Source organism: Molossus molossus, unplaced genomic scaffold, assembly GCF_014108415.1.
Source record: "Molossus molossus isolate mMolMol1 unplaced genomic scaffold, mMolMol1.p scaffold_m16_p_10, whole genome shotgun sequence".
Lineage (NCBI taxonomy): Eukaryota > Metazoa > Chordata > Mammalia > Chiroptera > Molossidae > Molossus > Molossus molossus.
The window spans coordinates 85,725,096-85,750,077 of NW_023425345.1; the positions used below are offsets into that span (position 1 = coordinate 85,725,096).

The window sequence follows — 24,982 nt, forward strand, 5'->3', positions numbered from 1 at the left end:
AGTTTTGACAAACTTATACATGCCTAATGCTTGTTTAAAAAAAAAAAACTAAATAGATCTACAAGGCTTTTTTAAAAATTTTTTTTAACATCAGCCGTTCTTTTAGTCCCCCTACCTAATTTTCTCCTCAGAGGCAATAGGTAGGTGCTTTCCCTTTTAGTAACTAAGTCTATCTCTACAAATAATACTTAGAGTGCTCCTGCTTGCTTTTCCAGTTACAGGAGTTATAAATATCTTTCAATAACATTCTTTCTTGCACCCTCAGCACAAACACAAATGCTTCCCAAAGTACTTTATGTAGAGTATAGAAAAAAACTACAACTCAATAATAAGACAAAAAATCTAGTTCAAAGGGACAGAATACCTAAACAGACACTATACATTACTGGAACCCAAAATGTCCATCAACTGATAAACGAATAAACGAACTGTGATGCACCTATACAATGAAATCCTATCAGCAATAACAAAGATTGAACAATTAACATATGTGACATGGATAAGTTTCAAATAATTAGGCTGAATCAGAGACCAAAAAAAGAGCACATACTGTATCTCTATACCTAAAATTCTAGAAAATTTAAATTATCCTATAATCACAGAAAGCAGATTAGTGGTTCCCTGAGGAAAGAACAAAGTAGGAGACTGGAAGAGGGGGAAGATTAAAAAAAGACACAAGGATATTTTAGGGGGGTGGTTATGCTCATTAATTTGACTATGGTGGTAGTTTCACTGCAGTATACACACATCAAATTCAAGATTTTCACTTTAAATATGTGCAGTTTACTCTTATGTCAATTATACCTTAATAAGGCTGTCAACAATACATAAAGCTTCTTAGGAGTTCTGGACTACATGTGAGGCTTTCTGACTATGAAGTTCACTGTAGGGCAACTGACAGTCAAATGTATAATTCTACATACATCATCTGTATATTGTATTGTGTGTTCACCATCCAAAGTCTAGTCTCTCCTTCTGTCACCATTTATCCCCCATTTACCTTCCTGTATCTCCCCCCACCCTCTTTTTCCTCTGGTAATCACCATACTGTTTTCTGTGTCTATGAGGTTTATGTTTGTCTGTTTGTTTGTTTTTGCTTAATCCATTCACCTATTTCACCCAACCCCCCTCAACCCACCTCCCATCTGAGGACTGTCAGTCTGTTCTCTGTATCAATGAGTCTCTTTCTTTTTTGTTTATTTGATTCATTAGATTCCACATATAAGTGAAATCATATGGTATTTGTCTTTCTCTGACTGGCTTATTTCGCTTAGCATAATACCCTCTAGATCCATCCATGCTATCGCAAAAGATAAGACTTCCTTTTTTATGGCTGAGTAGTACCACAGCATTTTTATCCACTCACCCACTGATGGGAACCTGGGCTGTTTCCAAATCTTGGCTACTGTAAACAGCACTACAATGAACACAGGGGTGCATACACTCTGTCTTTAGAGAACCCCTCACACAAACACAGAGCCAATGTCAGAACCTTTAGGTTCTTTCCCTCAAGCTGGTCAGAGTCCTCAGAGAAGACAATTAAACTCTGACCGACATTCTCAGGAAGGCTGGGAATCTTAACATAAATATGTACACTCCACTTACTCTCACATGACCCTACTTTTGGCAGGGAGCAGAGTTAAATACCAGTTATATGCCACGTCTTTAACTGGAAGTATTAGATAAATACATTTGTTGAAAAGCTAAACCATCTTCATGAATGACACACAGCATACCACAAGATGAAATATCAAATGATGACAAGCTAGTTAAAACACAGCATTAAAAGGCAAACCTAAAAGAATTAAATGGTTGAAAATTTGGGGGGCAGGGTGAAGAAAACCTACTATGTCCATACAACTATTTAAAAGTCAACCTTCCAAGAAAGAATATTAATAAAACTTCCTGACTTTATATTTGGTACTTTGGGGGACAGTAACAAAGAAACCAACTGAGAGAACCTGGAAATTGACTCAAGACATTATGCTCAATTAATATTTCACAAAAGTGGCAAGAGCATACAATGAAGTAAAGACAGCCTCTTTAATAAATGGTGTTGGGAAAATTGGACAGCTACATGTAAAAAAATGAAACTAGACCACCAACTTATACCATATACAAGAATAAACTCAAAATGGATAAAAGACTTAAATGTGACACATGAATCCATAAAAATCCTAGAAGAATATGTAGGCAACAAAATTTCAGACATCATATGCAGCTAACACAATGACTACAAAAAGAGAAACAAAGGAAAAAATTAATACGTGGGACTACATCAAACTAAAAAGCTTCTGCACAGCAAAAGAAACAACCATCCAAATGGAAAGGGAACCCACTGTATGGGAGAGCATAAGTGCCAATGATACATCAGATAAGGGGTTAATTTCCAAAATATATAGCGTGCTCATACAGCTCAACAACAGGAAGACAAAGAACCCAATTAAAAAATGGTGCCCTGACTGGTTTGGCTCCGCGGTTAGAGCACTGGCCCATAGACCAGAGTCCCGGGTTCAGTTCCTTCTAAAGGCACATACCTTGGTTGCAGTTTGTCCCTGGTCCCGGCTGGGGTCGTGTGGGTGGCAACCGGTCGATGTGTCTCTCTCACATTGATGTTTCTCTCTCTTTCCCCCTCTCTCCCTCCTGCTCTATCTGAAGATAAATGCAAAAAACAAAAAAAATGTCCTCGGTGAGGATAAAAAAATATGTGCAGAGGACCTAAATAGACAGCACTCCAAAAACGACATACAAATGGCTAAGAGACATATGAAAAAATGCTCAATGTCACTAATCATCAGAGAGAAGCAAGTTAAAATGACTATGAGGTATCACCTCACACCTGCCAGAATGGTTACCATCAACAAATCATCAAACAAGTGCTGGCGAGGGTGTGGAGAAAAGGGGACTCTAGTACACTGCTGGTGGGAATGTAGACTGGCACAGCCACTATGGAAAACAATACGATGTTTCCTCAAAAAATTAAACATTTATCTGACATTTGACCCAGTGATCCCACTTCTAGGAATATATCCTAAGAAGCCTGAAACCAATCAGAAATAATATATGTACCCCTATGTTCACAGCAGCACTATTTACAATTGCTAAGATCTGGAAACAGCCCAAGTGTCCATCAATAGAGGAGTGGATAAAAAAACTGTAGAACATATACTCAATGGAAAACTATGCAGCTGTAAGAAAGAGAGATCTCTTATCCTTTGAGACAAAATGGAGGGACCTGGAGAATATTATGCTAAGCAAAATAAGCCAATCAGAGAAAGACAAATACCACATGCTCTCACTTATTTGTGGAATATAATGAACAAAATAAGCTGATGAACAAAATAGACCCAGAGACATAGAAAGGAGTATGGTTCAGACTGACAAACCTCAGAGAAGGTGGGTGGGGGTATGGATGAGATAAACCAAAGAACTTATATGCATGTATGCGTAACCAATGGACACAGACAACAATGCTGGGGGTGGGGGTCAGGATGAGGAGGAGGTTGTCTGGGGGGGAAAGGAGAAACATCTGTAACAAAAATAAATTAATAAAAACTGGGGGGGGGGGGGGACAAAGTGATTTACCCAAGGTCACATTTGGCTTTTTAGTAGTGAGGATTAAACTCACATTTAAATCTGGAGAGAACTTAACAATATAGAGTAAAAACCGAAATCAGAAGTTTTAGGTCCAGTCACACATAGGACTACCATAAAGATATACTGGCTCTGAGAAAGGTGGGCATTCCTAGCGAAAAGAATGCTGTGGCAAGAGGTCCAGAGGCAAAAGATAATCAGGTAAGTTCCAGGGTTTAGTTACATATATAAAAATAGAGAAGTTTAAGGTCAAAGGCAGGTGAATTTAAACTTTACTCTAAATTCACTGTGCGTGCAGTGAATGAATGACTGATGTTTGTTTTTCTGATACCTGACATCCAGCGGGTTTGGTGCTAGAGGATCTCCTTTTCCTGATGCGTCATCTCCTTCCCACTTCACAGGCTGACCTTCCTTGTTTTCAGCCCTCTTACTCTTAGCACTGGTGCCCTTTAACTCAGCAGTTCTCCACCACAGTATTAGTTGTCAGGAGTGTCCAAGGAAGTACCTGAAGTTTGTGAGTCGGCATAATTAAAGTATCACTCATTTGATTTGGGGGCATCAGTGGAGGACAGAATCATAGCAAAGGAACTGAAAATCTTATATAACTCTAGGTATTAGCAAGGCAGCACAGAGTATATGCCAATGTCATCTTCGTGTGCTCCGATAAGATCAAAACCCAATAAGAAAACTTCAAGCTCCAACCCATTTCACTGTTGCTGGTTTCATGATTTCTGCCTTCATAGATTTCTTTTTTATTTTTTTACTATCAAAACCACTCTACACCCCTCTCTCAATCAACAGTTTTATTATGATTACTATTGCAACATTAAAGAAATAGCAAGTCTTAGAATTCCATCAATGATACCCAACCACAATTAGGTCTATAAAATTTAAAAGGGTTGAGAGAACATTCAACAACAATGCACCTGTACAGTTTCAGCTGTGCTATCACCAGAAAATAATCTCTGGAGAGCAACCTTTCCAAGCATTTTTTTTTTTTTTTACTATAACAGCTTACATACTAAATTTACAGAAACATTAATTACTTATGTTTAAAATTACATCTCATAATTTACATATTAAATATACATAAATCATTAAAATGTTTGAAATTCTGTGAGCACTGAATGAGAAATGATAAAGTCAAGTACAGGCTTTCCTTTCTGGACCTAAGGAAGGCAGTTAGAAGAAAAATCATACTACACTATGCTTTAAACTTTAACAGAGACTATATACCTACACTTCTTCCTGATGCCTATAATGTTCTGCACCAGGCTGAGCTAACTAACAGTTCACCCTCAGATCATAGAAAAGACCTTTCTCAGAAAAACTACAACCTGCAGCAAACAGACATTTAAAAACTTAGCTCCATGGTATTCCTATCAATGAAGAGCAACTACAAGAATATCGTATTTAAAATTTTAAACCATACTACATGTTTCAAATTATGGAATTTTATATCCTGTACTGTGCTAATAGTTTACAGATCCAACAAGCATATCTTAGGAACATCAATCCTGATGAAAGGAAAAGATGTCACAAGCCAAGGGAATAGTGAAAGTGGACATTTCAAGATATGTATTTTAGCTATTATAATGAATACAATCAAAATAAATTCTAAAACAGATAAATTACTTACAACATTGAAATTCAGAAATGGAAAAGAATTCATATACAGAAGCTAAATTTTATTATTCTAGCAACGTTCTATGAAATGTAGCTGTTCTCCAAAAGTAAAACAGGTTATCCCATGAATCCATCTTAGTAAAGTTAAAATTTCAAAGGTAAAAAGGAAATTCTCCAAGAAAAATTCCTTAACCTCATCTGCTTCATCTTAACAATGTAAGCTACACAGTGTCTAAGTCTTAAACTGATATGCCAAAAAAATAATACTGATTAAACACTGTTGACCAAGACAAAAGGATATATAATAAATGGGAAGTGTATGGATCCAGACTACAAATGTAGAAAAATTCAGACACACACACACAAAAATTAATGAGTGATGATTGAGAAAGGTAAAGTAATGCTGAGTTTTGAAGGATGGGAACATTTAGATAGACAAGAAAAGGGAGGGTCTTACCAGGTGACAGAAGAACACATACAGTCACAGCAAAGGAAATGAGCAGGATATAGGTAGGACACTGTCAGGCTCTATGACTGTCACGCAGTGAGCATTGCAACACCGCTCTCAACTCCAGGAAACATGATTTATACTGTGTTCTATGTGAACAGTACCCCATGGAGGTGTGCAAAGGTGGTGATCCTGGTTAGGTAATATAGAAAAGTAGTAGGTGAGATACTCAACTAAAAGGGATTCTGTGAAATAGGGGAACAAAACACGAAATACATTTAGATAGATTCAGTCCACATTAGCATATCAAAGGATGGGTGAAGTCCCAAGTGGGAAAACTATATAAACAAGCATATCTTGGATTTCGGCTTTGCCCCCACCCCCTACCCCCCCATGAAACCTCTATTAATATTTCTTAGAACCAATGTTCTCAACATACTTTAGAAAACACTGAGCTATTTTATAAAAGGCATTCAGAGTCAAGTTGCATCTCGATAAAGAGAAAAATGAGGAACCATTGAAAGTTTTAGTGAAGAAATGACAGCAGGAAAGTTACAAAAAAAAAATCTGGCACAAATATGAAAGGTAGATTAAAGCAGCAGGTCTAAGAATTTTCAGAGTAAAAGACTGTTTATAATCCTGGGAGTGAATTCACTGAGTTAATACAATGAATAATAAATCCACCTTGTTAATAATCAAGTTACTTAAACAATCAAATCCTTTTTTAGGATCTCCTTTTCAGAAAATAATAACTTTTACTCCTCAATTTATCAGGTCTTTACAGTAGTTATACCAGTTTACAGTTAAGCAGTATAATCTCAGATTTCACAGTGTAAGCAAGCACTGGTCCATTCAAAACTATCCCTAGTCCTTCCCCCAGAGGCCCAGGTGACAGCAATATTAACACAAAACAGGTATCCAAGATTTCGAGAAACCATATTGCTGGGAGTTATTGTACTTAGAAATTCCAAATAACATTGTTACTAAAGAGGCAACTAAAAACACTGCATACTGTTTAGAATAGGTGCCACTGTCCTAGGAAAAAAAATTAGTAAAAAAAAAAAAAATAATAGCTTTAAAAGAATATGGTGAAAAGTTTACCTAAAATTTATCTGGATCACACAGCCAGAAAGCTTTATGAGTTTAGATTTCTACAATCTGTCGTAATTATAACCCATGATTCCTAAATATACCCTAAAGCACAGCCAACAAACCTAAGTTTTTGGAAACAAACAAAGCACAGTCTTTAATTGAACCTGCTTTAAAATTAATTTCACTATAAAATCTATTTTAAATACAGATGCAACTACTTACTATATTGTTATTAATGAAGCAAAAACAATTGCATTTTAAAACCAGTCTTAAATAGAAAATAATCCATCTGTGGTATATATTAGTAGATAAAATAGTTCAAAAAGTCAGATCAGTTTATAACAAATGAATGTTCCAATAGATATCTTGCTAACTATGCAAACTATTCTTTAACATTTCTTTAAATATATTTTTCCTTTATTGACTTTAGAGAGAAAGAGGAAGGAAGAGGGAGGGATAGAAACATCAATGAGAGATAACATTTATTATCCACCGCCTGCATGCCCCCCACTGGGGATCAAGCCCAAAATCACAGAATGTGCCCTCATGGGGAATGGAACAGGCGACCTCTTAGTGCGTGGGTCAAAGCTCAACCAGTGAGCCACACAGGCAGGCTGTTATTTAACATTTAAATGAAATAGCAGTAACTTGTTTTAATGCACAGAATGGTAAATTATCAATTAATCATATATCATTAATAGTCTTTAAAGATCACTAGGCACTACCTGCTGTTTTTGAAAGAACAGATGCTTGTTAACTGAAACTAGTAAGAACCACTACTTATTCACTAATTTATGTCCTTTCAGTTTGAAGGAATAGCCAATGTCTTTCCTGCTAACAAAAAGTAAGAGCTAGACTAGAGCATAAATATACAGTACTGTATTGAAACAGCATGCATTAGTTTTACAAAAATAAGCCCTCATGTTCAAATTATTTGGAAATGGTAGACACTGAGGCATGAAAACAAAGAGAAGAACATTATCTGTCAGGAGTTTATAGTGCTTAATAAGTAACTTAATAACCAAGGGTGGACCTTCTGAAAGAAGACAATGCACAGGTATTGTAACAGAAACATTTTCAATTTATCAATTTTACAATTGTCACAAAATACACCAAATCTATAAATCAAACCTGGCTATAATGGCCATAACTATTTGAAAACACTAATTGTTATGTTCACAGTCAAATAAATCAATGATATTCTTCTAATTTATAAAAAGCATCTCTACTATATAACTATAACCAGTTATAAATTCAACATCAATGTTTTCCAAAATGCACACTTCTAGCCGCCCCCCCCCCCAAATCTGCTGAATCAGAACTGCAGAGGCGATGCTAGAGAATCTGCACTCCCCCGATCTTTACGCACATTCATGCTGGAGACCCACTACCTTCCGTGTAGCTTTATAATAAGGTTTGGGATTTCAAAAACGAAAATCTCCTGGCTTCAGACCTTTTTAAACTAAACTTCATTCATAGATTAATATTTCAAATGGTTTAAGTAATAAACATGTTGTGGAATAAAAACAAATACGCTAAAAGAACAATTATAGCAGGAATTAAAAGAAAAAACTTGTAGGCCATTTTAGTTTTAACTCAAGATTTAGACACACCTAAATAATTTCAGAGACCAATGGGTCTTTGAAAACAAAACTGTTAACCTAAAAATAATCCAATCCACAATATTAAAAGCACAGTTTTTCAAATATGTTCAAATTCATTTACTCAGCTATTACATAAATCAGAGTATGACCTGTCTACATTGTATCAAATACAAGAAACGATTAAACTTATAAAGTTAAATCTAAACAAATTTGTTTATATTCCACTACAAAATTTACTCTGGTTAGAAACGGACTTTTCATAAATTTATATTAACTTTAACAAACTTACATAAACATGTATAATGGAAAAACTGATTTTTCATAAATTTTATAACAAACTTACATGCAAACAGCAATGGACCAAAAATTAGAAGCCACCTAAAGTCTACTTCTGGCTAATCTGGTGGCTAGGTATATGACCTTAGGACCTAGACAAATCATTTTATCTTGGGGGGGAGGGGGAGCACCAAGCAGGGTTGTTGAGGGATGGTTCGACAGTTTACTCATCTCACAGGATTATATACTGTGAGAATCAAAGATATAGTATGTAAACGCATTCTGAAATACTGAAAAGCACTTTAGAAACCAAAAGCATTATTAAGAGAACAAAATTTGAGAGACCCAGTCTTTAGTTGCCTGGTGTAACATAGAGTATTATGGAAACAATGAAGAACATAAAAACTGACCCTTCATATTCAATTAGATATAGAACACTATTTGTATAGTCTGTAAATTATAAATATAAAGCATAAGAAATCAATTCAGTTACCTGTCCTATGTTCCCATTTATAACATCCATTTCTTGTTTAAAGATATAAATGATATTAGATAGACCATGGGTTGATAATTGCCACAACTGGTCAGTTTACATTCTCTATACTTTCATATTGTGGCAATTTCCATAATAAATTTTAACAAGACAATGTACATTTGCATACAAAACATTAGTAAAAGCTAAAAAATAATTTCTTTAAAAGTTACTTTTTAAAAAATTATTCCCGTAACTATTTTATCATTTTCATTCAACGTTATCTCAGATTCTATAAATTCCAAAAGAAGCTGCGCTCAGGACCTTTCTATCATGACACCTACTAGAAAATAATTCCTCTTTTCCAACTAGATGAATAAATGTTCTTACTCAAACTGCAAAAATATAATTAAGTTTCTACTTCCTGACTTGTTTTTTTGCTCATTAGTTGCAACTGCATGTATGTATAAAAACTAAGAGAGGAAAAGGAGGCAAATCTTCTTTTCGCTAGTATTGAAAAAGACCAGTGATAGATGCAATCATCCATTCCTCTTAAAATCTGTGGACCTAAACAACTCAATTCACATAAGACACTGTTCACCCAAAAGGAACTTAACTTGTCTGTCAGACAAATAAAATCCCCAAATCAAGGATTCTATCAAAGTGTGCATAACAATGTACAATTACTCTGCATACATCAATCTAATTGCTCAAATAATGTCCTTTAACCTGGGGCCATATTCCACAGATTGAAAAAGCATAAACCACCTTTCACCTCAAGCAGATTTGTTTAAGTTTTAACTTAATAAAATGTTAAAAGTGTTGAAACGTAAATGCAGATAGAAGGGCAATAATAGCTTGTGGTTTATAATTAAAACTGTATTTCGTAATATCCACATTAATATATTCATTACTTGAGAGCTAAATCTTTGTTTCTTCTGTGCCTAAAGAGATAATGTATCTTAATTTTTTCATTTGGGAGGGAGGAGGACAAGAGGGAGCAAGTGGGCAGGGAAGGAAATCTCAACAATTCAACTGTCACTACAGCATTTGGTTTCTCAGCATTAAAAACTCCATTTATTTTTATATGTGATGCATTTGAGAGGAGCCACACAGAAACCAACATGGTATTTAATAACTCTGAATGTAAGTCCTGCTGCAAGTCCTCATTTATATTATTTAAAAACAAGTAATTGTAAAACTCTCAGTAAAACCATAAAAGGCAAACTGTTAGAAGATGAAAAACAAAAAGAATTACTATACCATATTCAAGCAAGGTTAATAATTTTACATGTTTACTTTAGAACATTAATAGCACACAAGCTAAAAAAAAATTGTAAGACCACTATCATGCTGGTGGGTTCCCTTATTTGGTGTCAAGGGCTAGTTGTCACTTACAATGCAGCTATTACTTTCCTTATTTCTTTTCCTAAGTGTCCAGATATCATTACCCCTATTAGTTTATCATAAGCACAAATCAAAACTAGTTTCTCACCTCATCTCAGAATCCTACATTAAACCCCAAGCTTCCATTTAAAAACCATAATTTCCCATATAAATGCAGAAATCCACCCTAAAATAGTGAAGAATTACAGAAAAATGAAGACAAAAATCACCTTATACATCTAAATGAGGATGCCAGTAATGACAACTGCAATAAAAATCAAGAAGGCGTACTCTGAATTTTCACCATTTTAATAAAACAAAATCATGAAATTTTAAATTAAAGGTGGCGCTCTGTCCTCAACTCACCCGATTGTGACTCACTTTTGCAGACTATATGGTAGGCAATAACACTTTTTTCAAAGATCTTAGCAGTTACACCCAAGCCAAAATCAGGACAGAGATCCACCCTTAATTACAGCAATTCAACTGTCTCATCCAAAGCAAGGTAGAAACTAAAACGTCCCCCTGAAATCATGGATAAATAAGCCCATTTCATATACTAGTTTTCAAAGGGTCCCTTTAAAGAAAATGTTTCTATTTACTTTAAATTTGAGCTCAGGTGAAAAAGAAAAAAGAAAGGGAGGGGGACCCAGCCTAAAGGCACAAGTACAAAAAGAGATTCTCCTCCAATCCCTCTAATTCCCCCAATCCGCCTCTGCCACACACAAGGACAGGGAGTCTGGGGAAGGCTAGCAGCAGGGCAAGCGGTAAAGGCCCTCCATTCACTCACGTGGGCCACCATCCAAAGGGGTTACACACCCTCCGCCCGAGAGAGCCTCATACAAAGCAGATCCTTACAAGTACTTTTTATTATAAAATACACCCACGCTGTACAAGAGCTTTATTTTAAAATAAGACTGTCCTCAGGTGGAGGAGGTTAAACACAACAAAGGCTTCCATGTTGAAAGGCAGACAGTCCAGATACAAGCACACATTTACACACGTATGAGAAAAATCCATAACTAATTTATCATGAACAGCAATCGATACCAACAGGAGCCATTAGATTATTAATAAACCCAGAAAAGTGGAATGCATAGCAGCCAAAGTGACCTGTCCGTTGAGCTCTAACCCCAGGAAAAAGTAAAAATACGCCTGCGGAAGAAGGTTAAGCCCTCCTCAGATTTAGAGACCCCCTTCAGCCCACCCTAAGGACCTCCTGCCGGAGTCAAGCCCAATGCACCCCACAGGATGCGAGCAGACTTTCCAGCGCCGCGAGTCCCGCAGAAAACTGGTGAATGAAATGCGCACGGTGACCAACCTGGCTAGTGACCACGGCGCAGAACCAGGGGTCGCTAACTAGCTTAGCCACAGGATTCTCCTGCAGGATGGAATAAAGGGAGGATATAGCCCCAACCTCGCAACCAGAATGCGGTTCTTTCTCACTGACCCTTTCCAAAAAGGGGGTGGAGGACGCATGGTGTTCCCCCCATCCCCCCCTTAAACTAAATAGAGAAACGTGAATCGGAAGCAACGGGGAACATCCTGGGGAGGGGGGTGTGGGGAAGACTGGAGACACCGAGAGAAAGGCGAGACGGCTCTCCAACTCCCAGGAATCACCGTCCGATTTGATACGAATCTACCAACCCCGGACAGGGGCCGAGGAGGGGTCCCCGTCGGAGACCCAGTAGGGCCAAAGCCAGGATCCAAGGGGTGACCCCCTCGGGGCGCGGGGAAATAGTGCCGGGCACCGCTGCCCTCAAGGTCACCACGCGCCGGGCGGGGGTGGCTGGCCAGGGCGGGATGAGCCACGGCTCTGCCGAAGCGGCTCCGAGAAGAGCTGCGGGTGTACACACGAAGCCCCACGGAGCCTGGTTCCTTGGGTCCTGGGCGGGGACTCCCGGCAGGACCCGTCGCTGAGGCGCACTTCCAGCAACCCGCTCACCTTTACGATCTCCTGGTGCCGGCGCGGCAGGAGACAACCTGCAAGAGGCCCCCCGAACGCCCCCGCCAACTTCTCCCGAGCACACTGAAGCCGCTGCAGTTCGCGGGGCACCCATCTGTCAGAACCCCTTCCGAGATGCCCCGACCCTCGTGTCCCGCCCGGCCTTCCCGCAGGTGACCTGCCCCATCGCCCCTGCCGCGGGCGGACGGTGGCCGCCACTCACCTCGCCCGGCCGCAGGAACCATTTTCCAAAGGAGGAAAGGAAGGGGAGGCTGCAGGGGGGTCGGGGGTTGGGTGAGGGACAGCAAGAAGCGCAGAGAATGGGGGCTCGGCCCTCGGCGTGTCCGCAGCCGGCTCGCAGGGCTCCGCGAGCCACGCGGAGGTGAGGTTGCACCTCGAGGATGAGGCGGCTGCGAAGCCGAGAGGCTCCGCGTCCACCAGCCGGGGCTCCCTACTCACGCTGCACTGTGAGGAGGCGGCGGAGCAGGAGGAGGCGGCACCCGGCTCGGCCCCCGCCCAGAACCCGGCAGCCGCCGAGTGGCCGCCCGCGTCCCCGCAGGACCCGCCTCCTCGGCTCCGCAAAGCCGCACACAGGGCGCGCCGCGCTCAGCACGGGCAGCTAGCTCCACCAGCCTCACGCCGCCATCCGCAACGGCAGCGGCGGGCGGGGTGCAGACCCCTCGGTGAGCACCGCAGCCCGGCCCGCTAGGGGCGGGGCCCGCGGCCACCGGGCGGACGGCCGAGCACGAGGGGGCTGCGCGCAGCTTAGGGCATGAGCCCCGTTTGCACCGGGTGGCCCGCAAGATTGTCGGAGTAGGTAGAGGAAGAGAACTCTCACCCGTTCCGGTCTGGCGCCCCCTTCTCTTCACACCCACACGCCTCCCGCTCCACGCTGGCGGCGCAGCTGCTCCCACTGCCACTGCCGCCGCCGCCGCCGCCGCCGAAGCTCGCGCCGCCGCCGCTGCCGCCTTGGCTGGGCGCGGTCACGTGATGCGGCCCGCGGGGAGCCTGGGGGCGGGCAGGCGCGCGCGCGCACGCGGTGATTGCACGGCTCGGACGGGGACTGGGAGCCCAGCGGCACCGAGGGGGAGTTTAAGGGGAGGACCCGGCGAGCGCGCCCCCGGCTGGCGAGCGCGCGCCCGGGGATTAGAACTTGCCGCGCGGTCTGGAAAGGGTGGCTGGAGTGCGGGGCGGGGGACTCACGCCTCCGCCTGCCCCTCCTTCTCTTCCTTGCCTGAGCGCCTTGACTCGCCGCTGCCCCCGCCCCCTCTTTCTAGCTCCTTTCCTCCTGCCGCTGCCAGCGATTGGCTGGGAGGTTCTGACGTCCGTGTTTCCATGACGTATCAGGGCGGGGGGGCGGGGGAGGAGGGGGTGGCTGGGGCGTGCGGGGCGGTAACAACGTCAGTCACAGCTGCTGTATCGGCGCGGGGTCGGGCTGCTCCCACGACAGAGGAGGCTGGAGAGCGATGACTGCTGCAGGCGGACGCGGACGCCTTTCATCTGGGGCCCCTCCCGAGCCACCCACGGCCTGCGCCCCTCGGAAACCCAGGAGCAGGGCCGGCGGGCATGGGAGGGCGAGCTCTCCAGGGGCCGACAGGTTAAGGCTGACCATTCGTCAGCAGGCATTTGAACGGCTTCTCGCCCGTCTCTTCCCTCCTTACCGGACTCAGTGCCTGTCCCGGGCAGTGACGCACGCGCCGGATGACCCAAGTGCCTCCCAACTCGCTCCCTGCTAGGAGAGGAGAGCCCACTTCTCCCTGCAAGTGCTGGACGCCCCATCTCTGCTTAGGGTCGGCCCGCGGACACCTGGGACCCCTCTTCAGCGCGCACGGGGTTAACGCAGGCCCTTCGGGACCCGCGCTCAAAATCCCCGTTTTCGCTTTGGGTTTTCTACCTATGCCAAACTATTGGCTCTTTCAGTTCACTTGTACCATCTCGACCCATCACACTTGTTTCGTGTGGGGGAAAAGACCAAAAAACACCGAGTAACATGCGGAATTGAGATGCTAAAATGTAGCCTGCTTTGCCCTAACCTTCAGAAATTTTGCAATAAAAACCATCCGTCGTGACATCTACTTTAAAAATAAAACGGTTCTTACTTCCTGCACACACACATACACACATATGTAAAGATTAGTGTCTTACCTAATACCGTGCACCATCTTCCTCTGATCGCCTCTGTTTGAACTAACCATCGTCGCTCATTCAGAGATCTTGTCGGTACTATTTTCAGTACTACTTAATCGGAGCAAAAAGATCTGCAGTATCTCCTCCTTTCTCTTAATTACAAGACTGGAAAAATTAATATTTATAATGTCTTTAAAGCATGCAGGCGATGCGAAAGACTTTGTTATGTATATTTACTCTCTGGTAGCTATTATTTTTAAAATATTTTTAGAAGTTTAGAAACAAGCTATGTAAAAGTTTAGAAAGCAAAATCTCCTAGTTAATCCTGTTGAAAATAAATTTTTAAATGAATTAACATAATCTTACCAGGATACACATTACCAAGTTTTGAGCTGTGCCCTTGACAAACAAAGTTAGCATTGGGCAGAATGACACAGTTTTTCCTCTCGTTAATCACTGTTAAGGAATTGGTTGGTGTAGTACAATAGCCCTTCCTGACATTATTTTCAAAACTTAACAGAACATATTAACTTTTCAGAACGGCTTAGAGACATTTAAGAATCATTGGCTTTTGTCCAGCTTTTTCTCCAAGGAAATCACAATAGAAAATTCAATCATGTATTCTACTGTAATCAAGAATGTGACTTTAAAGTAATATACATATGAATCATTGCTATAGTAAACTAGCAAAATGAATAACAAATTAAAGTAGAATCTGTTCACTTCATGGGTTTATTGTAGCTCCAAATAATAAAATATGCATTCTTAATGTGTTAGGGTCATGAAAAATTACTCAGCATCTTCATTTTAGAACATGATTTCAACAGAATTTTTACTTACAGAGATTATATACATATATATCCAAGAACATATTTATATGCATTTAATGAAATGTGAGTCACATACAAAGATATGCTTTCACAGTGGTAAGTCAAGATGGTTGTACTGTGTAGTTTGGTTTTTGTATTTTCATTCCTTAAACAGCAATAAAGGCGGAAAGCAATATAGAAATAACTGTACAGATTACATTAGGAAATTTATTTTTTTTCTCCCAAAGGTTTAATATTTAAACCTCCTTAATGGCACATGTCTCAATGTGAAAATCAAGGAAATATTTTATCACTTAATTAGCATTTCCTAAAAAAATGTAACTACTTTAATTCAAAGATGCTACTGGATATATAACAATAGCCTCTTAATGTTAGACCTCATTCTATAGATTTAATTGATCCAGAGATATATCAGTGCAGAATAAGAACAGCATAATAATGCAACTTATTGTCTAGAGACTTAATCGTAAGTTCTCTTAACACTCCTTGAATATCTTTTTAGTTACATTGCAAAATTTATAAAAACATTTTAATCCTACAGCCAGTTACTATTTAGGTTGTAAACATTGTTTGAAGATAGGCCCTGTATTCAAAATAATGTATTTTTCAAATTGTTACAGTAAATTCCTTCTATCAGAGTAAATCCAAACTATTATCATCTTTTCTGATAAGTTGATCAACATGAACTAATCATGTATAACTCATGGAGACAGTGTTCTAAAATCCTCAATGTAATCAAGTGTGAAGGAAAACATTAAGATTTTTATTTCCTCAAGAATCTGTCACATATATCTAGGAACAGGACAAAATGAAGACATGCCAATAGCAGCATATTTTTTAAACCGTATTGTTTCCTCAAATACACACTTATGTATATGTGAATACCTCAGTTCTGATGATTGCAGTATGCTAAAGAGAACTGACCACTGAAACGAGGCAGGGGAGAAGGAATATTCCATGGTTCATAAAGAAGTAGTTGTATATGTTCTCAAATTTCCATTAACCTCAGAGGGAGGTCAAGAGAAACATTACTTAGCTGAAAACCACAGAGAACTGTTATCTATTAGAAACAAATTAATTACATTTGCTGAATGAAATGAAGTATGATTACAGGGAAGCCTAAAATAAGAATTTTCAAGTCACATAATGAAAAATTTTTATAGGTGAAAAATGCAAAATGGTTAGATGTCACAGTCTGACAGGAATTATTTAACACCATGCACTCTTCTAGGTATAAGACGTTGTTTTCTACCCCAGATGTTGTATAATCTAGGTCATAGAGTACAGTACTAAATCCAAATTCTAGAGAATCCCCCCCAAAAAGAAAGCTCATATTTATTGTTGAAGAAAAACAGGATTTGGACTTGTCTTGTACAAGGAATGATATATTGGATTTAAATTGATGCAAAAGAGGATGACAGTAGAAATGCCAGGAAGAAAATACTTGGGAATTAACAAGTTTACCACATCCATTTTTCATTTTCCACGAAACATATATTTACTACCTTTGATGTCCTTCACCTATGTAAGTGGAACTCCTTTATTTTCTCACTGATACTGATGAGTTACATTGGGTTGTGAAATTTTGGTGAGATATTTATATAAAGTTCTTAACAGAGTGCTTGATGTGTAGTAAGTGCTCATGAATGTCATTATTGCTCATAAACATTCATTCTTTACCTCTTATTACAAGTAAATGTACTGTAAACAAGAATATACATATTTACTTTAATGACTAGGAGTTTATTATTCTCACATTAGAGGTTCAGAGGTAGGTGGTGGCATGATTGATTCAGATACTGGACACAGCCACAAGGACCAGGCTCAGGGCTTTCTCTCCTCTCATCCTCAGTGTATGACTTGTTCAGTAGCCTTTTATGCTGTCAGCAGGATTTGGAGCAAACTCTACATTAGTGCTTATATTCTTTTTATTTTTTATTATTATTTTTTATGTGTGCCCTGACCGGGAGTCTAACGAGTGACCTTTTGGTGCATAGGATGATGCTCAATCCACTGAGTCACACCGGCCAGTCTTGAGGGTTTTTAAAGTCTGGGAGTTTATGGGAGGTCTTAGGGAAGGATCTAAATAGAATATTCATAATCTTTTCCAGGTTTGTCCTTTTAGGGTCTGGTCTCCACTGATAGGTCAGTGCCGGGGCAGAGGGTCATTAGTCATTGCAGCTGGTCCTGGCCTCGCCCACCTGGCTTTTCTGGGCCTGGAGCTGAAATACAACTGAGGCCTAGATGTTATCTCTGGGGAGGAAAGGTCAGGGGGTCCAAACTGCATGACCAGCAACATGAACGCTCAGGAGGTTTAAATCACAGGACTAGCAATGTGCTAGGGAAGGAAAGGCCACCCTGGGGATGAGGTCTGGCGCCAGTTTTGCCTGTTGCTGGGCACCTGGGGCTTCCACCCTGGTGACCTTCTGTGTTTGGCTGTAAATTGCTCAGCCAGAGTTTGTTCATTATCTGTGTCACTTTCCCCATTCCACTTGCCAAGGAATTTCCCTAGCTTCTTACTACCCTGCCTCATTTGGGATAATGAGACCAGTGCTTAAATTCTTACACGGTTTTCCATTGCTGCCCATTGTTTTTCAGGACATTAGAATGTGAGAAGAACCACCTGTGGGATCTGAGGAATGCAGATTTCTGGGGCCACACTCAGAGCTGATTCGATCTGTTTGCAGTAGAGCCAGTAGATACGCATTTTTTTTAATCCTCACCTGAGGATGATATTTTTCCATTTATCTTCAAATAGAGTGGGAGGGAGGAGGAGAAAGAGAGAGAGAGCGAGAGAGAGAGAGAGATGTGAGAGAGCCACATCCACTGGTTGCCTCCCGCCTGGACGAACCACAACTGAGGTACATGCCCTTGGCCAGAATCGAACCCTCGACTCTTTGGTCAGTGAGCTGACGCTCTAACTGCTGAGCCAAACCGGCCAGGGCGCAGATACGCATTTCTGATAGTCCCCTTAGGTGATTTTGAAGCACTTCACCATCTCTGTTTTCTTCCTTTGCCACGTCTTTTGTTGTGTTCTTCATTTGTTCTCCTTTCTCTTTCCCTGGCTGTTTGCAATACTAAGTTCTTACACTTGAGCATTTCTCTCTGTTCTAATTTCTATAAAGTTTACCCATTTTCATGACTGCCACCCCTCAAAGACAAGGATAATGTTACTCATTTATTTATTCAATAACTATTTGTTGATCCTGAAGGATGTCCTCTCAGCTTACTGAGGTAAGAAAGCAAAGCTGCATCTGTTTAGGAGTCATTAGCTTCATGATCAGAGTTTACCTATCCATTCATACAAAGAAACTTTTATTAAGCACGTATTACATGCCAGGCATAACAGAACCTGGCCCATAACAGGTGCTTAAAATAAAAATAGGCTGAAATGAATGAACAAGCAAATGAACTGTCGCGTCTCTGATGATGAATTCTAAATTTATATCCACTGCCTAGCTCTTTTATTCTCGTGACCAGGTCATTTGTTTTTTAATTCCACATAGAAATATTGGAAAGAAGCCAATTTACCAGTCATCAAAAACCAAGTCATTGAGGGCCAACTTTTTGACTCTGTATTGTTGAAGGCAGGGAAGAAGGAGGTCAAGGGAGGTGAGCTGAAAATGCTGGGTAGTAGGTAGAGAAGGTAGGATCTAGAACAGATAGCGGTGGTTACCTTGAAAAGAAAAAGGAACATCTTTTTCTCTGATGTAGAAGAAAAAGGGGGAAAAAAGAGTGTAAATGAAGTCTAAACATTGAAGTTTAGGGGAAGGAAGACCTAGGATAAACGGCATCAAGATAGTAAGTGCTTTTGGTGATCAGCCAGAACTGAGGGAGACTAAGGACTCGAACGGGAAGATTAAAGAAACTGAAGGATGAGTGAATGATAAAGAAAACGTTATCCAAGGCCTAGGAAATTTCAAGTATAATTTTATAGCAATATAGCACAATATTCTCTGGTGACTCAGAACTGGGATTTCCCGTTGCGGTTACAGTTAAGAATTCAAGAGTCTGGTGCAGAGCTTTTCAGTAGAGATGGGCATGGGCACTGATAACAGATTGCATTAGTCTGCCAGGGATGCTTTCAATACCCCAGACTGGGCAGTTTTAACAACAGTTTTTTCCCTTCAGAGTTCTGAAGTCTAGAAGTTCAAGATCAAGTTGCCTTAAAGGTTTGTTTCTGGTGAGACCTCTCTTCCTGGCTTGTAGACTGCCGTCTTCTTGCTGTGTTCTTTCCACTGTGTGCATGCATGGAGAAAAAGATCTGTGCATCTCTTCCTCTTCTTATAAGTCCTAGGAGATTAGGGCCCCACTCTTGTGATCTTGTTAGTTACTCACTAAATGCCTCCAAATATCTCATTTAGTGGTTAGGGCTTCAATATATGAATTTGGGTTTGGGGGACACAATTCAGTTCATAACATGGACTTTTCTGGTGAACATTTTTCAAAATCCACATATCAGAGTCATTCCTCAAATCTACTGGATAAAATTTCCTGCATTATGGAACCCACTCCCCAAATGCATGTGTGCTCGGGCATGCTGGAAATAGAGAATGCAGAGGCAGAAGAGCCATTGTGCACAGATATCAACCCAGGTGATTACTGAACCTGGAAATGAGTCATAAGCTTGAAGTTTTAATGATAGGAGATGTGGCTAGCCCTGAGTGAGGCAGGGAGCTGGAATCGAACCCTCTGTAAAGCCAGAATCCTGTCTTCTAGGCAGTGAAGTGCTGGTACCAGTTCCTACCAGTGGTCTTGCTCAGCTCTTCAAAAACTCCCGCAAAAACTCCCGCATGTACCTGCAAGAGAGTCAGTATTTGAGTGCCTGCCATGCAGAAGGCATCAGCTGCCAAGGGGGCTTGCAATTCAATATAGCAAAGAAAGGAGACTTAGCCCTTTTCTCCTCCTCCATTCTCCCTGTTCTCGACATTAAAGGAGCCATAGCATCTGGAAGGGAGGGAGGAGGAGAGGAAAAGTACACAGAAACAGTGAGGGGGAGGGAACGCCTTAGACTCAGTTGGAGAGTCAAGCGTATAACACTAGCAAACTAAGTTTTCATAATTGAAAAGCCCCAGAAGGTTAAAGAATCTCCTTCAGAAAGTATTAACGAACAAGTATGAGGGAATCATTGGGTGATGGTTGAAATGACTTGTTCAAGAAAAATACCTCACTGAATTGAGTTGAAGCAATTGTCATCAGTGTAAGAATAATCGAGTGAGTGAAATGGAAGAGATAAAGCAATTGCAAATCATAGTTCCATGGAATATACCTGGCAAGTTTCAAGAACCAGGGCTGAGGTAACAGGTAAGCAGCTACTTTGTGTTGGAGACAGGGAGGGAGCACCAACTGTGACATTTTGTAGATAAAACTGCTAAAGTATTATCACCATAAAAACCTGACTATGAGCTGTGTCTGGTCAGATGCATTTCCTATTTCTACTCTAGGCCTAGAAATACTGATTTCTTTATGAAATTTCTTCATGGTGATGATGGAGACATTTCTGGAGCTAGCTTGTCACAGATTTCAAATTGTTTTTTTCTACTCGACTCTCCTGGCTATTGTGTTTTCTGGTTTAACGGCACAAGCCAAGTTCAGATGGCTCGATTTGCATTTCTCTTTTGGGACCAATGTCATCCAGTCTTTGCCGTGAACACTAGTAACTGTGTCTTCTTAATCTTCTGCTCGCCTATCCAGTTTCTGACCCAATGATTAGACTTACTTCTCACATCTATTTATATTCACTTCTTCTTGCTTGTTGCTTAGTTTCTGACCTCACTGGCTCATCTTGAACTTTAATTGTGCCTGTTTCTGAAAAAAATGTCCTGGTGGCTGATTCCCATGCCTTGCAAGAGTCTCCACTTCTTTGCATGTCTGGCTTTCCCAGTTCTAGATTCTAGACCCCTTGTAAAGCTTTGCTATCATCACACACAACCCTAGCATTTAAGTTGCATGTGTCTGTCCATTATCCTTTCATTTCTTATTGTATTCATCTATTTTTTTTTTTTTATGTTTCTCAAATGCCTTGTTTTAGTGTGGGCTATATGAATTCACTCTACCCCTGAACAAAGAGTTTTTATAGCAAAGTTGTTTTTTCCAAGTAATAATGCCTGCTATGAGACTGAAAGAACACTTCTATGCTAAATAATTTGCCAGGAAGGGTGAAAATATAATCATTTTGATGTGGTCATGTTAAATTCTGTTTGAGCTACCATTCGTCTACTGATATAATAGCATGCATATAAAACCTGTTTTCATGGTAATGTTTTGGAAGGCAGTTCTACTCTAACTAAAGATTATAATGTTTTTACTTCTCCTATTTTCATAAATATGGTGTGTCTTTCCCATCATCACATTAATGCTTGTTTTGCTTACATTTTGCCATCCCTTTCTATGGTATACATGGTCACTATCCTTTATAATTCTTATTCATGTCTTTAAAAATGTAATGCTAGGTACTTAGCAGCCTCGTATTCTTCCTATTTCTGTGCCTTAGTCACCTTTTCTCAGATTTTTGAAACCTTACTCATTACTATTATAAACAGAATAACTAAGCTGCCTACCTCATTTGATTTTTTTTGTCTGCAATAATTCAGACATTAAAACCAGATATAGTGTCATAAATGTATATGCATTCTTTATCCCTTTTCCCCCTAGCTTCCATATTTTGGATATTTATAATTATATTGTTCTAGTACTAGGCATAGATAATTATCTGCATGTATGTATTTATACCCTAACATGAGTAGTATCAAAGTTGTATAATTTGTCAAGAATAGTTCTTGCTGTTGGGGCATTAAAGGCAGTAGACAATTTAGTGTTCAAACTTAGAGAATTTATATATCTAGTGGTCCTGAAAAGTTAAAAAATAACAAAAAAAAATCCAAACAAATATAGAAATATGTGACAGTATAGTACACATTGTATATATCAATGCTGAGAGAATTAAAACTAATTGAAAAAATTATGGTGGAAAAGATAAATCTTGGCTTTGAGGAGGAGACAATATGACATTTAGAAAGAGCCTGTGCTTTGAAGTAAGGCAGGCCTGGATTCAAATCCTAGTTCTGACTCTTGGGCAAGTTCACTAACTGCTCTGATTCTTGAGTCCATTCTTCCTTCCCCATGTAAAATGGGGACAAACTTCTACAGTTACTATGAGGATGAAGTTAGATAATGTAGTTTTTCTAGTATTCACTCAATGACTAGATGTTAGTATTCTTCATTTCCCCACATCATCTGCCACACCATGTATTAAGTCTTTGTATTCTCTAGTGTATATAAAAATAATACAATTCAATGGAAAATGTAGAAAATATAGTTAATTCATATTACTTAAATTTTTTTTTAAATTTTATAATCCATCATTAAAAAGCTTTTATAAGTGCCCTGGCTAGTATGGCTCAGCGATAAGAGCATCGCTTGCGGACCAAGGAGTCCCAGGTTCCATTCTGGCCGAGGGTGCTTGGTTGCGGTTCATCCCTGACCCCGGTTGGGGTTGTGCAGGAGGCAACCTGTCGATGTGTCTCTCTCACGTCGATGTTTCTCTCTTCTCTCTCTATCTTCCTCTCTCCCTCCAGCTCTACCTGAAGATTAATGTAAAACAATATCCTCGGGTGAGGATAAAAAAAAAATTTTATAAGTTTAAAGAATTTTGAAATGGTAAAGCAGTAGAGATTTTAAGTTCTATCTATAGGACTTATATACTAGTCAAACTAATTACTCAATTTGTCTTTTTAAAATATTTTTACATATATATATATATATATATAGAGAGAGAGAGAGAGAGAGAGAGAGTTAGAGAAAGAAAAAGCATTGATGTGAGAACAGAGCATCAATCACCTGCACACCCCCAACTGGGGACGGAGCCCACAACCTGGGCATGTACCCTCACTGGGAATCGAACCCACAACATTTTGGTGCACAGGATGATGCCCAACCAACTGAGCCACACAGGCCAGGGCTCAAGTTATCTTTTGATCATTCAGGGCTCTTCTATATCTAGAAGAGTGCCACCATTTTTTATGGTAAGGCCAAATCAATGACTGTACAGTTATGTCAAGAAAACAAGTAAGAGTTTTGGAATGATGATTAAACTTGAGAGCATATGGTCTTTCCCTGGAAACAATGACAATCAATTCTTTAAGAAAGCTGAAAATGACCGCTGAACTCTGAACCAGAGCCCAAAATAATGAATACCAAGCTACCTCCTCCAGAAATGTTATCCCAGCGGTGCAGCTCTGAGTTAATTAAACACTCAAGCTCGCTGTGCTGAACTTTAGTACTGCATTTACAGAATTAATTCTGAGGACATGTTATTAAAGTCTGGGGTTTATCAGAAGAAGGCAGCCTCTTTTTTTAAGCAGTATTAAAAAATTAACATACTGGATAAGTTGCTTATTATAGATAGAGCCTATGAGATCTTTCATATAGATGCAAAAACAAAGCAATGAATTTCTAAGCAAAATAATAAGGCTATTACACTGTGACAATGAATCCAAAAATAGTGCTTTAGATACCCTGAGAGCACTTTCAAAAATAAATTTATATTCTATATGATTATTTCTAAGATTCTAAGAGACATTTAAATGACCACGAATACATTGGAATCTAATAGCTAGATATGTATCTGAAATATGCAGCAATTCTTTACTTAATTAACTTAGAAACAAATCAGTAATAATTGGAATGTGTAAGGCAAGGAAATTTTAAATTACTGTGAAGTATGACAATTTCCCTCTTACTCATAATAGTTGGGCTTTAAAATTTATATCTTGTAATCTAAATAATAAAACAATTCTATTTTTTATTTTTATTTTTTTTAGTAATTCTGAAAGCTGTAATTATTTACATTCTTCCATGTGGGCAATAAGGATAGAAGTAAGGTAGGGAGACATTTAAAGACTGAAAACATTTTGGAGGCCATAAAATACATTATCTCATTTCAAGTACCTTCTTGTAGTGATTCAAGAAGACATGGAACCCTGGCTGGATGGCTCAGCTGGTTGGAGTGTCGTCCCTCTTCCACACCAAAACAGGTGTGGGTTCGATCCCTGGTCAGGGCCTGTAGGGGAAGTAACCAATCAATGTTTCTCTTTCATATCGATGTTTCTCTCTCTTTCTTCCTCTCTCTCTGAAAAAGAAAAAAAAAATTAAAAAAAAAAAAAATGGAGACAGAGTAACTCAAGGAATTCTTTGCAACTCTCTCCACTCATTTCTAGAATGGAGAGAGCAGCACTTACGTTCCTTTCAGTGCTTTGACAAAACAAAGTAACAGCTTTTGAATAGTTGAATAGTTTTGGTATTTATGATGTAACAGGTAAAAATCATTCTGTAAAGAATTCATATTGACACACAAATGAACCTTGCATAAAATACATGCTATCTTAAAATTTAATATGTGCATAAGGAATTAAGTAAAGCAGTGAGCAATGTGATATCTGTATCTATAGATGGATCTAGATCTAGATCTATCTATCTAGCTATCTATCGAGAGAGAAAGAGATACATATATAGGTATATATATATTTTTATCCTCATCCAAGGACATTTTTGCATTTATCTTCAGATAGAGCAGGAGGGAGA

At 39.8% G+C, this 24,982-nt stretch overlaps 1 protein-coding gene across 5 annotated transcripts in view; it reads right to left on the bottom strand.

Annotated features, from left to right (window-relative positions):
- ATP2B1 (ATPase plasma membrane Ca2+ transporting 1) overlaps positions 1 to 13,434 on the bottom strand; it is a 133,254-nt gene extending 119,820 nt beyond the window's left edge. For 2 of the 5 annotated variants that reach the window (XM_036251241.1, XM_036251245.1), the window contains exon 1: positions 13,282 to 13,434. The gene's annotated coding sequence lies outside the window, so the exon portion shown is untranslated. Of the gene's footprint in view, positions 1 to 3,925; positions 4,564 to 12,666; positions 12,912 to 13,281 lie in introns of those variants that run through there. The other 3 variants (XM_036251242.1, XM_036251246.1, XM_036251244.1) reach the window with 2 other exon arrangements.
- Between the last annotated feature and the right edge of the window lie 11,548 nt (positions 13,435 to 24,982).